We start from the raw sequence: 18213 nt of genomic DNA, 5'->3' as shown, positions 1-18213 counted from the left end.
TTTTTATAAAGAAAGGTTTCTGCTGTTAAATTTGTATTCTATTACTTTGCTGAAGATGTTTGTCAAATGTAGATGTTTCCTGGTGGAGTCTTTAGAATATTTTATATATAAAATCATATCCTTTATGAATAAAAATGAATGGCTTCTTTCTTTTCTGCCTGTATGCTCTTGATCTCCTTCAGTTGTATTATTGCTCTAGCTAAGACTTTAAGTATTATATTGAATAGGCATGGAGAGAGGGAATACCTTTGTACTGTTCTTGGTTTTAGTGGAACTGCATTGTGTTTCTCTCTATTTGAGACAGCATTGACTGTGAGTTTACCATATATTTTCTTCAGATTGTTGAGACAAGTTCTTGTATCCATACTGTCAACAGAGGCTTCTATCATGCAGGGGTATTGGAGTTGATCTAAGACTATTATATCTAATGAAGTGATCATGTGGCTTTTATCTTTTGGTCTGTTTATGGATTGGATTATATTTATTGTTTAGGTATGTTGAACTATTTATCTCTGAGTTGAAACCTACTCAATCATGTTTTTTTATGTGTTCTAGAAGGCAAATTTTTAGTATTTTATTGAGATTCTTTTTATCTATGTTCATGAGGGATATTGGTCCTCTATAGTTTGTTGGATCTCTATGTGGTTTTGATATTAGGATAATATTGTTTTATTGGTTATTTTCTTTCTTTATATTTCAAATGTTGTCCTTCATCATGGTCTCCCCTTCACAAACATCTCATCCCACCCACCCCTACTCTTTGTCTCCAAGAGGATGCTCCTCTACCCAAAAAGAATTAGGAAGTGTTCTTTCTTTGAGGAATACTGGTGATAGTTATTCATTGAAGATTTGGTAGAATTCTATGCTGATTCCATCAGGTTCAGGTTTTTTTGTTGTCGGGGGATAAGACATTTTCAATTAGTGTTTCTAAGAGTTATGGATCTATTTAAATGATTTATTTCATTTTGATTTAACTTTGACTAGTCATATATATATAATACACACACACATATACATATATATACAATATATACATATATGTGTATATATATGAATTTCTATACTTAAAAATCTTAACTAGTCTCATCAGGTTACCTAGACCACCCCAGTAGATAGACAGGGTCCCAAGCAGAGGGATGTGGTTATCAATCCACCTTCAAAATTTCTGACCCAGAATTGTTCCTGTCTAAAAGAAACAAAGGGACAAAAATGGAGCAGAGACTGAAAGAAAGGCTGTCCAGTCTCAACTTGGGATCATCTCATGGGCAAGGAACAAACCAGGACACTATTACTGATACCATGTTGTGGTTGCAGACAGGAGCCTAGTATGGCTATCCTCTGAGAGACTTGACCAGCAGTGGACTGAGACAGATGTAAGTAATTATAGCCAACTACTAGATTGAGGTTGTGGACTCCTATGGAAGAGTTAGAGGAAGAATTTAAGGAGCTGAAGGGGATGGTAACCCTATAGGATGACCAAAAGTCTCAACTAACTTGGACCTTTGGGAGCTCCCATAGACTAAGCCACCAACCTAAGAACATTCATGGGCTGGTTTGTGGCCCCAGGCATGTATATAGCAGAGGACTGCCTTGTCTGGCCTCAGTTGGAGAGGATGCACCTAATCCTCTAGAGACTTGATGCCCCAGGAAATGGGATTGCTAAGGGTGGGGAGCATCCTTTTGGAGGCAAAGGGAAGAGGGGATAGAATCAAGAACTATGAGGGGAGGACTGGGAGGGGGCAACATCTGGAATGTTAATAAAATAATTAACTTTAAAAAATCTTACCTAGTAAGATTTCATACATAAGATTTTTAAATTCTTAAGAAACATCTCTGATGAGTCATGTTACAAATTTGAAATCTAATGTAATCTGGCAAACCCATAAGGTCTTCAGTAAGGTTGACAGCTAAAGGAATTAATAGTGGTTTATGAGAACCCACGAGTCAAATCAGTCCTGGTTAGCATCTTCAATGTTAAATTGACAGTCACAGCAAGCAGACATAGGCTCTGTAACTGCACCTAATATGTCACAAGTGCATGTTTGTTTGTGCATATGTGGTACCATGCCACCAAGGAAGGACATATAAATGACTGTGTTTTACTCAATATTCATGCATAAATCACAGACACTCATGGTCAAATTATACCTCCTTCAGTGTTATTTGGAAGAAAAATCACATTTCTCTCCCAGAATGTTAGGAAAAGATGATGTCAGTAGCAAAATTTCCATCTGTTTGGCTATGTGAGGTCCATTAGCTCACAAGATAATCTCTCTCAAAGGACTTATATTCATATTTTAAAACATAATTTAGAAATTTACTATTGAAAGTTCTAAATTATTTCTTTAAGATTTGAATAATCAAGTATGGTTTCTTTCTTTGTTAAGTGTTTTTTTTTTTTAAACATATGCCATAATGTCTCTTAAGTAGGCAGAGTCAAGGCCCCATAAACTCTCGTGTTCTTTCCTCTCAACAATTTGATATTGACAAAAATAAATTGAATCACCTGATGATATTCACAACCTTTTGTAAACATGATAAGAGGCTAATATTTACTCTTTTAGAATGTTTTATGGCACCTACTTTCCAAAATTTCAACCGAGAATTGTACCTTTCTAAGAAATACAGGTACAAAATTGGAGCACAGACTGAAGGAAAGGTCCTCCAGTGATCTCCAACTTGGGATCCATTCGCTGGACATGTACCAAACCCTTTCATTATTAGTGATGCCATGTTCAGTACTTGCAGACAGGAGCCTAGCATGGCTCTCCTCTGAGATGCTCTACCAGCAGATAACTGAAATAGATGGAGATACTCACAGTCAACCATTTGACTGAGGTCTAGGACACCTATGGAAGAGTTAGGAGAACAATTGAGGGTGCTGAAATGGGTGGCAACCCCATAGGAAGAACAACAGTATTAACTAACCTAGACCACTGGGAGCTCCCAGAGACTAAGCCACCAACCAAAGAGCATACATGGCAAGGTCCATGGCTCTCTGCACATATGTACTTGAGGACTGCCTTGTTTGGCCTCAGTGGGAGAGGATGCACCTAATCCTGTAGAGACTTGATGCCCCAGGGAAGGGGTATGCTGGGAAGGGTGAGGTAGGGTGGAAAGAAGCACCCTCTCAGAAGCAAAAGGGAGGGGGATGAGGAGAAGAACTCTGGGAGGGGGGACTTGGAAGGGAGGCAACATTTAGAATATAAATAAAATAATTTAATAATAAAAATGTTTTATTATATTTGCAATATGATAAAGAGTAAAAATATAAAATTATAATAAGGATCAATCTTGAATATTCTGATAACACACCTTAACATTTATGCACAAGAATTTCCAGTCTAAAATTGTTTATTTGGTCATGTGTAATAGTGCTGTTGCTTCTTATAATTCACAGCTGTTTTGTCCTTTAGTATGGATGCCATTAAAAATAAGGATTTCTTATTTGTTGAATGTATAAATTAATGAATAAAAATAAACAACTAATACATAAGTAAACAAGTATATTGACCCAAAAGAATAGCAAATTCTGCTTGAGAATAAATATTCAATAATATCCCTATGCAATCTTGTGTTCTATTTTTATAACAAGTGTTTAGAAACTGTGATCTCATCTAAGAGAAAGAATAAATAATGTGCAAACCATCATGCATAATAATATGCTCTCTGCCAATGACTGGTCCTCTAAAAAGTCAGTAGCCTGGAGAACCATCATATTAATAGGCAGGCATTTATATACAAACAAACACATATAATAGCTATTATATAATGTGTATTATTGTATAACTTTTCTTTGGCTTTGTTTACTTGTTTGTGTGCAATTTTCTACACCTGTGTTACATATATATATATATATATATGTATATATATGCAAATACTTTCATACACATACATACACACTTATACATATATATCTCTGCATGTTTGTGATTAAGGGGACTCTCAGAACTTAAATCCCAATTGGAGAATTTAAATTTCCAGTGGAGGAGTCCCACAAAAATACCAAGCAGACAACTATAACATTTGTAGAGGACCTAGCTCAGACCCATCCAAGCTCCAGTATTGTTGCTTTAGCATTTGTGAACCCCTATGAGCCCTGCTTAGTTGATGCTGTGGCCTGTGTTCTCCTGGTGTACTTTGACTTCTCCAATTCTTCTTCTCCCTCTTTCATGGGGTCCCCTTCTTTTAAATCTACTAATAGTGAAATCACCTGGGATTTTAAGTTCTAGATGAGGTAATAAAAAAGTCCTATAGGATGCTAAGAAATAGCTTGAGTAGTATGTATCAGGAACCTACTGACTTTTATTTTTAAGTTGAGTTTCAAATGTCCACAGAACTGATATAAAGGTACTGTCTTTCTAGATTACATAGGAGAGGGAAGGTTATAGGTCCTTTACAATGGTATTCTTGGATTATGAAACTGCAAAGATGTTAAAGCAAAATTATAGTATTTTTTTTAATTACAGAAAAAAAGATGTATAATGGGGAAAAAATCCAAAGAAGTTTACCTAAAAGGAAGGTCAGGAATGCTATATAAGATCCTAATTATATAAGACATACTGATGAAGATTCTCAGGCCACCAAGCTTAGTCTCAAACAATCTGTGAAGAATTAGGCCACCACTAGATATTAGAGGATTCCAGGAATATTCATAAAAATATATACTTGATATGTGGGATATTCATAAGCAATATATGTTGAATAAATATTAAAACATATTATATAAATGAATATATGTTCATTTACATAGTATATTTCAATTAAATATATCCTCTATTTCTTCCTTTTCTTTTCCACCCTATCTCCCTTACCACTATTCTATTCCAACTTCAGATGATATTTTATTTTCCAAAATATTATCAATTTTATTTTGTAGTCAATAATACCAAATAGTATAAAAGCAGGTTTGTTTATTTTAAGGTTATTTTTTAATTAAAATATTAGAACCTTCTCTTTCCTTCCTCCTGGACCCCCATTTCCCCCTCCTAGTTCGTCAATCCATTTAGCCCATTGACTCTACTTAGTTCTATTTGTGTGGGCCTGTGTCCTTGTCTGTCTATTGGAAACTGAGCAGCCTTTCAGTGGCCACATTCTTAAAGGAAACTGACTGAAAGCCTTCAACTGCCCACAGCTACTCAACAGGAATTGGGAGCAAGGTGGTGGTGACAGAAGTCACAAGTATAATTTCTGTTCTTATAGAACAGTTTTGCAGGACAGTTTTGAGGATCTTTTCATCTGTTATTCTAAAATCAATGTCTCTCATTTGGTGGCTATTTTTAACATTACTGCAGGATTTGTTCAAAGGTTGAGCCTAAGTTCCATGAATTGTGTGCTGTGTTGTGAGCATATCTGTTGTCCCACAGAGGCCTTTAATTTAGTCACACATTCCATTTTCTCAACATAAATGAGACACAAAGTAAAACCACAACTCTGAAATTAAGTTCTTCTGAAAATCTGAATTACAAGAATATCCCATATGAACTTGGACTCTTGTGATCAGGATATAATCAACTCTTGTGATCAGGATATAATCATTTGAAAACTGCTTTTAGTATCTGTTGAAAGAAAACTTCAGTTGTAGTAAAAAATAATTGGCAAGCTGAAATTGGTCATTACTTATTGTCTCATTGTATTGTTAGTGTGTGTGTGTGTGTGTGTGTGTGTGTGTGTGTGTGTGTGTGTGTGTGTATGTGTATGTGAGTGAGTGTGTGTGTTCTTGGGCAGGCTGTAGGGTCATATGGCTAAGAAGTTAAATTCTAGAAATTCTAGTAAACTCAATGTGAGAGACTAAAAGGAAAAGCCCTTTCCATTCGCTGTGGCCAATTCATTGTCAACTTGAGCCAAGCAAAGTGAAAATGAAAAAAAATCAAGATTTTAGTGAAGAAACAAATAATAAATCCTTACAGTCATCATGAGGTCAACAATCCTCTATGGGTGCCATAACCAGAGAAGGAATGTCACAGCAGCAGCAGCTGAAGATTGCGTTAGTTGTCCATACTGAGTAAAATAATGAGTTGACAATTCCAGGAGGATATTTCTTCCTGCTAATTCTGGGAATTCTGAGTCCTGTGTATATATGAGTTTGTGACCACAAGAATATTGAAAAGAATTGAGAATAACAAAAAAATGAATTGAAAAATCAAAAGTGAGATTCATAATTTAGGAATTGAGAGAAAATAACAAATGGCAGTTAGCATACAGAGAAGATCTGGTGGATGTGGATGGTCATCCTATTTTAACTAATAAAATATTGAAAAAGAAAATATTACTTTGAAAGTCACAATTCTCACAGCATTTCTTAAAGTTATATGCTAGGTGAAAGATTATAGTAGATCCAGACTATGTACAACTGTGGTGTTTTCCTTAGTATGCAAAAGATTCTAAGTTCACACCTCAGTACCAAACAAGTAAACAATACTGTCACTGTCTCATGCTGAAATCAATTTTAAAGCATATTTGACAGCTGTTTATTAATTTTGAGGGGTTAACAGATGCCACATTATATGTGGAGAAATGAGTAGAAACTTCTAGAACTCAATTTTTTATTTCTTTCCTGTAGATTTCAGAGATTGAATTGATAATCAAGCCTGATGGCAAAGCAATCCATTCTCCATTCCATATTTTATTTAGTATGTGGTTTTTAAAATCACACTAGGCATTGTCTCCATTCAAGCTGACCACTAAGAAAAAAATGGGGGAGTAGAGGGACATTTGTCATGTGAGTTTAGGAAGTAGCCCAAGTCATTTCTACTCATATCCCATTAAGTAGTACAGGTCATGGAATCCTCATCCATGAAGATATGAGAAATTGTGGTTCTTAATAAAAACTCTACATCACATGGAGAAGCATGTATGTTTGGGTGGCAGTTACCCAAGTCTGTACTCTACCCGCTTCACTAACAAATACATCTTATTCAAGCCCTAGGGAGAGGATTCAAAGTCTAATCCAATCATCATATTTAACAAGAACTCCAAAAGATACAGGCAATATGAAGCCTTCTCCGTCAAGACCAGAAATGGATTTTTTAATGTAATATCTCATACAACAAGGATTCAGCCCTCAGAACCCATTTACAAAAGTAACAAGAAAAGCAATATAACAAATATAGAAGACTACAATATGCATGACAGTCTCTGTCCATAGAAATTGTAGTACTTTTATTGACCATCCTTATAGAAGAAACATTCCTGTAGCTTCTTTATTGTATTCTGCATTTTTGATACATTGACTATATGGGTGTCATGGAGAGTTAATAGTCTGGCCTTATATGTTCAGTATTTTATGGATCTATTAAGCCAGGGATTCTAGAAAAACATAAACTGATATGAAAAATATTGAAGGGGAGAGATTTCAACTTGATATTGTGCTTTACGTGATTTAGAGACAGCCAATATATCTGGCTAAATAGTGGGATCAACCAGAATAATCATTCTAAGAAATTTAGGAAATGAGCATCTTAGGACCTAAGATCTCAAAATGTACCTTATTTAAAATTCACAAATCAAGAGTAGATTTGGGCCACCAAAACAATTATATATTTTTTAAAATTCTTTCCACACATAAATAATATACTTCTTCCTCTTTATTACTTTCTATTTCTTCTTCTTAAGGGATAGGGATGTTTTCTCTTAATTGGAACATTTGTATATAAGGATTAGGTAATTCATGATTGGTGAGAGGGAATGAATGCTTTCATATTTCTGTAAGGCTAGGAATTTCAGTGGAAAGAAAGCTTGAATTCAAAGATGCATGACTGAATAGTAAGGGATATTTGGACATTTTTAAAATATCTTCAGTGTTTATTTAGATGTTTCCATTTAAAAGAATATAACTCAGAGCTATTTCTTTTCCTTAGGAAATCTTTAAAATATTAAGAAGTAAAGGAATCCCTTTCAGACTCAGGAGTTAGGGTATGTATTAAGTAAATACATATAAAGTAAAATTTATACAAAGTTCCTCATTCCTAGTTTGGTGTTTCCTTTCCTGAAGCAAAGAAATAATATAAATATACCTTGGTTCATCCTTTCCTAAAGCAAAGAAATAAATAAAGAGAAATATTTTTTTACATATTTCGCCAATCTGTAGAGGATAAATGAGATATTAAAAATGAACACAGACATCGTTTGAAATGATAGTGATATGTTCTGAGGATGCACCCATTTTCTAGAAGATGAATATTGCTTTCTACCTAATATATATTAATATAGGTATTTAAAGTATATCAAGTTAACCAAAATGAATCTTTCAAACCATATGAACCATAGATGGATGAAGAACACTTCCAGAAGTGAATGAAAAATTAAGAATATCATGTATCAGTAAGAGCAGAGCCACAAATGGGGCTCAGAATAATTCAAGATATGCAAATAAAAGAAAAATAATATAATGGAATGTGTAAGTAGTAACAAACTGGTGGACAGTAAGATAAAGAAGGGACAATATGAAGAAATTACCGAGTGTGGTATATTTAGAAGGAAAATGAATGATAGTTCATAATTTATTAAAATTATAGTAGTACACATTAGTACCTCATTAAGATAATAAATGCTATATTTGGCCAATTGCAAATTTTAAAAAGAAATTTGTTTAAGGTGGTAAAATTATGAAATAATTGTTAGATTTATTTAGCTTCTAAAACTTTATATTATACTGAGATTGATTATTAGTAACTTACCTGGCTATGGCAGATTTTTCTTGTTATCTTCACAGATAGAAAGCTGTGGTAGGAGGATTCTCTCAAGTTCTAGGCCATTGCGGATCACCAATTGAGATCTTGTCTCAAACTAAAACCTCTTATAAAGAGTATCTACTATATCAACAAAAAACCCTAATCCCTCCTGATTTATGTATTATTTGGATTGGTATTACAAATCAGAATCATACCAGCTAGTTTTATTAAAAAATTTAGAAGATTGAACATAATTGTATTTCTCTTTTAGACTCAGAGAATAAGGGGACATATGTCATCTCTATAACAAATAGCTGACAGAAACAACATATATATTAGCTCACAACTTCAGAGGTTTCTCTACATGTTTTGTTGGTTGACTGAAGACCTTCAGGCCCATGACAAACAAAAGCAACAAGGAAGAAAGATGGCAAAAGAAGCCTGGAGGTAGAAAGCAAGGAGGTGAGAGATTTGAAAGGGCCAGAGCAAGATAAATCCTGCCTTTGCTGAATTCTAGCTAAGCCCTACCCATTAAAGTTCCTAGCACTTCCGGATGAGACCCCAAATCTCAGATCAAGATTTTAACCTGTGAATCTGATAACATGTCATATTTAGACAACCACAGGAACCAGTTTTTATTTTGTTTTGTTTTGCTTTTTGTTTTTGTTTTTGTTTTTTTTTAACTGTCATTTACAAGTAGTTTATTTGAACCCACGTTTAAAATTGGAGCCCAGCTTCATCAAGAAAGTTAAACTCAGCAGTGGTGCTATGAGTCCAGGAGGAGGATTCAGTAGTTGGAAGGTAGAGAGGAAGACATGGAATTGTATCAAATCAGAAGAACTAAAAACCGAGTTTTGCTATTGCCGTTATATCTTTAGAACAATGGGTTTAATTCGATGTTCAAAAGCTCTTTGGAATAGATACTGGAGAATAAGAGGAGATTTTAAAAGCAATATAGAGGACATAACAAAAATACCAAAATGAACTCAATGAGCTCTATCGAGAACTAAGGACTGCTAACCTAAAATAACTTGCCAGGCAACAACATCTATACACCGCACTAGTATGCTGTTGCTAGAAAGGAAACCTTCCAACCCTTTTCTTTCATTTTTCCTCCAACCCCATGCTTCACATTTCTCACAGAAGGGTGAGGATGGTGATGCTTCACAGAAGATTAGCCTGTAACCATCTAAGGAGTGTCCTATCACTTTCATGATGAAGTCTTCCCATAGTTCCCAACTCAAATCAACCTCTTGCTCCTCTCTTTATCATTCCTCCCCATACGCAACACTGTTTGAATTTTTTTCTTTTAACAGTTTCCTCAAAGGTTTATTTCAGAGACATTTTCTGGAACTGGGTGAGTAGGTCAATAGTAAAGCACTTGCCTAACTGTCTTAGTTAGGATTTCCATTGCTGTGAAGAGACACTATGACCAAGGCAATTCTTATAAAGGACTGTAGCCTGCGCAGTCCTCTCACCAGCAAGAAGACACGCAGACACTAGGTTCCTTCTGCAGCAACGTTTATTGTCCTCATCCATAGGGAAAAAGGGTCGAGCCCAAATTCCACACTGCTTATATACACCACAGTGCGGCATATCTGCCCACAGCATGGCGTGTCTGCCCATGATTGGCTGTTCGCTCATTACCCTACATAACGCCCCGGGATGGGCCGTGACATGGCGTCTTTTTCACTCTATGCACATGCGCAAACAGTCCTCTACGCACATGCGCAAACAGTTGTTTACTAGGAGTCAACAGCGGAAGTAGGCGCCATCTTGCCATGGCGAATGCCTCTCCAGCTTCACCGCTCCCCACAAATGACAACATTTAATTGGGGCTGGCTTACAAGTTCAGAGTTCTAGTCCATTATCATCAAGGCAGGAATATGGCACATCCAAGCAGATGTGGTTCTGGAAGAGCCAAGAGTTCTATATCTTCATTGAAAAGAAGTAAGGAGCATACTGTTTTAGGAAGCTAGAAGGAGGAGTCTCAAAGCCACCCATCACAGTGACACACTTCCTCCAACAAGGCCACACCTCCTAATAGTGCTACTCCCTGGGACAAGCATATTTAAGCCACCATACCTACTATATGAAAGGGCCTGGGTCTGATAAAACAAAAACCAAAGTAGAGGGTATTAATGAAAACAAAACGAAATTAAAATAGTACATGATACTTCATTGTGTTATCTTGCAGGAAAAATGTATACAGTTATAGAATCAAGTATCTAAATCATTTGTTTTAATTTCAAAATTCTTTAGGTAAAGAAAATTGTAAAAAAATGCCAAAGATATTTAAATTTAATTTATTTAAAGTAAATTTTAATTTAAATAAAAATTAATGTGGAAGTGTAGAAGTTTGTCTTATGAGCAATCAGTTTTTGTGAGAGAAAACTCCTAAAACCAGCAGGTCAATGTTGTTAGCAGAGGGGCATGATTTAAAATAATACAAGAAAAATATCGTCAACTTGCAAAGAGTTCCCTGAGAAAATAGAGAAAGCCAAGTCCCTGGAAGTGCTTAGGCTAAGGCTGGAAAAACATCTCCTTGGAGGAGGGATTCCCGTAAGATAACCTCCCAGACCTTTTCCAGATGCACTCCATTAATTTACTAGGGATGCATGCCCGTGTGAGCTAAAGGTCAGAAACACAAAAATAGCCAAACGCTATTTCATGAACTCTTGTAAATTTTGTGAAGGCTAGTGTTAGAGTAGGATCTGGACTCATGTCTCTGGGAACATTTTCAGGAATGTAAGATTCAATGGAAGCTTAATGAATTCTGCAACTAAGTCACTGAAGCCTGAAAAATAAAACTATCTGAAAAGTAAAATTCCAACTTTAGTTCTTCCCCAGCCTTACTGCATTTATTTATACTTCCAATTTTCCAAGTTGGAAATAGGTCTAGATTTTTCACATCTTATCATATCATTGAAATTAACTCAGACCTCTTAAAGATGCTGATTATTAGTATTCGTACATATATAAGTTATTTCCCCATTTGGAAATAATTAGAGATCTATTGTGGGGTGACAGTCACAGGTCAGAAAAATAATTTTCATTAAGAATCATCTCACCAAGTATAATGGTTCATGCCTGCAACTGAGCACTTGGAAGAGCCAGAGTCAGGTGGATCTCAGTGATACATAGCTTTACCTAGTCTAGGGGATTATACATACGAGAGTTCTAGGCCAACCAGAGCAATATAGTGAGGCAATCAAGTCAACATACAAACTAGGGGAAATATAATTGCCATATATAAATGTCATATATGTTTGGTACCATCCTATATTGTGGAATAGTCTTTTCTTAGTTCCTTTGTACATATCATGTTTTTTATCTTCATAAGAGATTTATATAGGCCTACAGTATATCATGCTTGTTTTTAGTGAGTTTCATTTATTCATTCAAACAATGCCTTTTTTTCCTTTTAAAATTTTTTTCTGCTACACGCATGCTGTTGGAGCCATGAGTCCCCCAATGTGTACTCTTTGGTTGGAGTTCTAGTCCCTGGGAGCTCTGAGGGTACTAGTTAGTTCATATTGTTGTTCCTCCTAAGGTGCTGCAAACCCTTCAGCTCCTTGGGTCCTTTCTCTAGCTCCTTCACTGGGGACCCTGTACTCAGTCCAATGGATGGCTGTGAACCTCTTTTTCTGTATTAGTCAGGTACTGCCAGAGCCTCTCAGGAGACAGCTATCTCAAGCCAGTCATCAATGGGAGGAGAGGACCTTGGCCTTGTGAAGGTTCTATGCCCTGGTATGGGGGAATGCTGGGGCCAGTAAGCAGGAGGGGGTGGGATGGTGAGTAGGGTTGGGGGAAGGAACAGGGTTTTTTTGCTTTGTTTTATTTTGTTTTGTTTTGTTTTGTTTTCGGAGGGGAACTGGGAAAAGAGAAATCATATGGCATGTAAATAAAGAAAATATCTAATTAAAAAACTCAAGTGACAACACATATTGGTGAGGATGTGGAACAAGGGGAACACTCCTTCATTGCTGATGGGAATGCAAACTTGTACAACCACTTTGGAAAATGGTTTGGCACTTTCCCAGAAAGTTTGGAAATGTTCCACCCCAAGATATGGCTATATCACCCTTGAGCATACATCAAATGATGCCCCACTATAACACAGGGACATTTGCTTTACTTTTTCATGGCAGCTTTGTTCATAATAGCAAAAAACTGGAAAAAAGTCCTAGATGTCCCTTAACTGAAGAAAGGATAAAGAAAACCTGGTACATTTAAACAACAGAATACTATTCTATTAAGAACAGCTATTAAGAACAAAGACATTGTGAAATTTGCAGGCAAATGGATGAAACTTAAGAATATTGTCCTGAGTAAGGTAAGCTGGACCAAGAAAGATATACATGGTATGTACTAACCTATTTAAGTGGCCATTAGCCATAAAGTACAAAATAACCATGCTACAGTCTACAGACACAAAGTAACTGGGTAATAAGGAGGGCCTAAAGGAGGATGTGTGAATCTCCCCCAGAAAGGGAGCTCAAATAGATATTGGAGGTGGATGAAAGGAGGGAAATGAATGGTAAAGAGGATGAGGAGAGTAACAGGATAGTGATCAGGTATGGAGAGGTAGGGCAGGAAAGGGCTGGGAGAGAGAACATAAACTGGTGAAGGACATCTCTGGGACTAACCAGAGACCTGGCACAAGGAAAGCTCCAGGGAGTTTATGGAGGTGACTCTAGCTGACACACCTAGCATATGGGGATATAGAGACTGAAGTGACCACCATCTGTAGCCAGGCAGGACTTCCAGTGGAAGGAAGGGGATATCAACACACCCAAAAAACATTTGGCCCCAAATGTGTCTTACCTGAGATGCACAGGGATAAAAATGGAGCAGAGATTGTAAGAACACCCAACAATGACTGTCCTAACTTGAGACTCATCCCATGGGAGAGGATGAACCCCTCATACAAAGAATGATACTCTGTTATGCCTGCAAACAAGAACGTAACTGTCTACTGAGAAACTTCATCCAGCAGCTGATGGAAACAGATGCAGAGATCTACAGCCAAACATCAGGCAGGGTTTGGGGAGTCTTGCAGAAGAGTTGGGGATAGCAAGCTGGAGAGGTCCAGGACACCATGAGAAGGCCTACAGAATCAAATAAACTGGGACCATGGGTGCTCAGAAAGACTGAAGCACCAACCAAAGAGCATTGAGGGGCTGGAGCTAGACTCTACATATTTGTAGCAGATGTGCATTTTGGTCTTCATGTGAGTCCCCTAACAACTCACACAGGGATTTTCTTTGACACGGTTGCCTGTCATGGATCTGCTTCCCCCTAGCTGGATTGACTTGTTGGGCTTCAGTAGGAGAGGGTGTGTCTAGTCCTGCTGTGACTTAATGTTCCAGGGTGGCATGACACTCAATTAGAGCTGGCAACTTTCCCTTCTTTGAAGAGAAGGGGAGGGACAGTTGGGGGAGACTTTTAAGAGGGTGGGACTGTCTACTGAAGAACATCAAATTTGTTTCCAAATTCTGGCTATTGTGAATACAGCAGTAATGAACATGATTGAGCAAGTGTCCTGGTACGATGAAGCATCCTTTGAGTAGATGCCCAAAAGTGGCATAGCTGGATCTTGAAGTAAATCAATTCCAATCTGAGAAACCACCATACTGATTTCCATAATGGCTGAACAAGTCCCACCAGCAATGGATGAGTTTTGCCCTTTCCTTCATCCTTGCCAGCATGAGCTGTCATTTGTTTTATTGATATTGGTCATTATTCTAACTGATGTAGATGAAATTTCAAAGTCATTTTGATTTGCACTTTCCTGATAGCTAAGGATATTGAATATTTCTTTAAGTGTTTCTCAGCCACTTGAGTTTCCTCTTTTGAGAATTCTTTCTTTAAAATTCTACCTAATTTTTAATTGGGCTATTTGTTTCCTTCATGTCTAAGTTTTTGAGTTCTTTATATATTTTAGATATTGTCCCTCTGTTGCTCATGTATTTGGTAAAAAATGTATTCCCATTCTTTGGGCTGTTGTCTTCTCTGAATGATATTGTCCTTTATGAAAGAAACCTTTCAGTTTCAGGAGATTTCTTTCACTAACTATTATTCTTTGTTTCTTATCTATTGTCTGTTCAGAATGTCTTTTCAGTTTCAGGAGGTTTCTTTCACTAACTTTTGTTTCTTAGCAATTTTCTGTTCAGAATGTCTTTTCTGGCACCAATCAATTCAAGCTTACTCCCCATTTTCAATTTTATCAAGTTCAGCCTTGTGTTGAGGTTTTCTTATCTCCTTGGAATTGAGTTCTGTACAGGGAGACAAGATTGAATATATTTGAATCCTTTACATGCAGCCATCCAATATGAGTAGCAACATTTTCTGAAGATGCAGTCTTTTTACAGTATGTATGGCTGGTTGTTTCTCAAAAATCAGGTGTTCATAAGTATGCAGAATTGTCTTAGTTTTCAATTCTGTTACATTGATCAATGTAACATTTTTGTACCAATACTGTGCTGTTTTTTATTCCTATAACTATAAAACAATATGAAATCAGAAGTGATATACCTCCAGCTTTTCTGTTTTCTTTCAGAAGTGCTTTATATATCAAAGGTGTGTGTGTGTGTGTGTGTGTGTGTGTGTGTGTGTGTGTGTGTGTGAAGCTGAAAATTTTCCGTCTAAGATCTGTGAAGAACATTGTTGGAATTTTGGTGGTGATTGCACTGAATCTTTAGAGAGATTTTTGTAGGGTGGCCATTTTTACTATGTTAATCCATGAGCATGGGAGATGTTTCTGTCTTCTGATATCTTGTTCAGTTTTTTTTTTCTTCAAGGTCTAATTTTCTTACAAATCATTCACTTTACTGGTTAGAGTTACTCCAAGATTTATATTATATTATATTATATTATATTATATTATATTATATATAAATATTATATTTATTTTTGATGCTGTTGTGAAAGGTGTTGTTCTATGATTTCTTTCTTTTTCCACATGTCATTTGTGTATAGAAAGGCTATTGATTTTGTATGTTAATTTTGTGTCCTGCTACTTTGCTGAAAATATTTATCAACTATCAGAGTTCCCTGGTGAAAGTTTAGGGGTCATTTATATATGCTATCATCTGAGTTACAAATAATGATACTCCCACTTCTTTCTTTTCTATTTCTATCCCCCTTGTGTGTTTTATTTATTTATCCACCTTTAGTGTTTTTATTTATTTAGATAAGACTTCAAATTTCACAATCTTGTCTTGATCCTGACTTTTGTGAAAATTCCTTGAGAGTATCCCAATTTAAGTTGATGTTAGCTATGGGATTCCTGTAAACTACCTTTATTATGTTGAGATATGTTCCAAGTATCTCTACTTTCTCCAGAACTTTTATCATGAAGGGCTGTTAGGTTTTTATCAAAAGCCTTTTCTGCATCTAATGAGATGATCATGTCTTTTTTCTCTTTCTTTTGGGTTACTATGATGGAGCCTACTTGATTATGGTGGATGATCTTTTTGATGTGTTCTTAGATTCAGTTTGCAAGTATGTTATTGAAAATTTTGGACTCTATGTTCATAGGGAAATTAACCTTTAATTCTGTTTCCTCATTGAGTCTTTAGGTAGTTTATGTATCAGTGTAGCTGTCATTAGGAGGTATGTTATTTAGAGTAGTAATATTTGGTTTTACATTTCTCCTTTGTTAGCATAATTATATAGGGGTGAAGGGTCCATTTGGTACCAATTCAACCTCTCCGTGTTCAATGAGATCTGGATGTGTTGCCTTCAGCAAACGTATAAGGCTCTGGGACTTCTTTCATGAAAAACTTTCAGTTACTGATCATTATTATACTGGCTTGCAATCTGTTTAGACTCTCAGATCCTGATGCAGTCTTAATGGTTAACTATGTCTGGAAATTTCTTTGTTTCTTCTAGGTTACCCAATTTGGGTACATAATTGTTCATAGTAGTCTCTTACAACCTTGTTACTGTCTTATAATCTATAATTAATCAAACTTTACTGCTAAAATTACTCATTCAACTCTTTTCTCCATTTTTTCCAATAGTCATTTTTGCTTAGAAATGGGAAGTAGGCAGCTCAACTCACTGAAAAAATTAAGAGGTTAGATAAAGATCTCTGGCAAAGTAGAAACAAAATTTAGAGGCTTAAAGACTGTGAACTTAGTGTATTAAATAAGTCAGTCATATACACAATGTAGGTGAGGAAATGACTCCATTTGTTACTGTGCTCAAGTGGTCACTTTCTAATTAATAAACCTATTCTTTACCAGCCACAAAAAAGTTCCTTACTACTTTTGCTTGCTAGAATGTATGATGCACTCTTCATTTGTATCTGTTTATGAAGTTTGTGGTATGAAACTTAGAGAGCAGAGAAGTCATCAAATTTAGCTGGTTAAAAATACTTCATTAACCAAGTTCAATTATCAAAGAAAAGCATTGGTGTGGGATGTAAAATCCTGGCAGTCACTAGAATAAATTAATTGACATCTTTTAAAGGGTTATATTAACTTTCAGCAAGGAAAATGTGTAGTTCCATGAAAATAAGACTATGTTTGAAGAGAAAAGTATATTTTACTCTGGCAATGAATTTGAAAAATATTTCATGTTTTATATAATTTAATGAGCATGAAGTATTTCTCAGTAGTTATTTCTCATTTCTCATCTCTAAGAAAATCTGAAACCTGAACCTCCAAGAAAAGTTGCCAGGAAAAAAGGAAATGTTGACATTTGCAGACTCAGATGTGGAAGTGTCCTATATACGTCTCTATTTCCTGGAGAGGTTGAAACTCTATACTTTTCCTCTCAGCAACTTAGATCCTTAAATAATAACTCTGAACTTAGAACTGTAATTTTGTCTTGAATTTAAAAAAATGTGTGTGTGGAAGTGTGTATGTTTTTGTGTAGTACAAGGTAGATAGTTTCTCTTGTATGATCTCAAATAACTTTATCATCAATTTATAAAAAGTGTGTGTGTATGTGCATGTGTGTGTAAATTCATTGGAAAAGCACATCTTTGCTATGTTAACGACCTCAGGATTCACCTAAGCTAGTTTGCTAACACACAGATGCCCTCTGCCACACACAGAGCACCAGCTGATTGTATATCCTCCAGGATTTTCATATTTATATTTATACACATACTTTTACACACACATACATATAATATATTATATGGTATACATAGATAGATAGATAGATAGATAGATAGATAGATAGATAGAGAGAGAGAGAGAGAATATGAACAACTTTCTTATTTAGATTGTAAATCACTCAAGATAAGACATCAAAGATTTCTTTCTATTTTATCCTGCATTTCGCTTAGCCTTGTCTGTACATGCAATGAGGGATAATTAATAAATATTTTAGATTACTTTAGTCCAAATTTGAAAGGAGAACTTTATTACAACTACCTTATTTTCCCTTTACGTTAGGGGTTATGAATATGGATTTTAAAAACGACTCCCTTGCCCATAGAAATCCTGAGTAGTAGGCTGAGCACTGCTTTATACAAGTCAGTGCAGTACACGGTGCAAGAGAGAAAAGCAAATGCACATAGTGA

The sequence above is a fragment of the Mastomys coucha genome, unplaced genomic scaffold, assembly GCF_008632895.1.
Source record: "Mastomys coucha isolate ucsf_1 unplaced genomic scaffold, UCSF_Mcou_1 pScaffold23, whole genome shotgun sequence".
Taxonomy (NCBI): Eukaryota; Metazoa; Chordata; class Mammalia; order Rodentia; family Muridae; genus Mastomys; species Mastomys coucha.
This window is presented reverse-complemented; position numbering follows the sequence as displayed.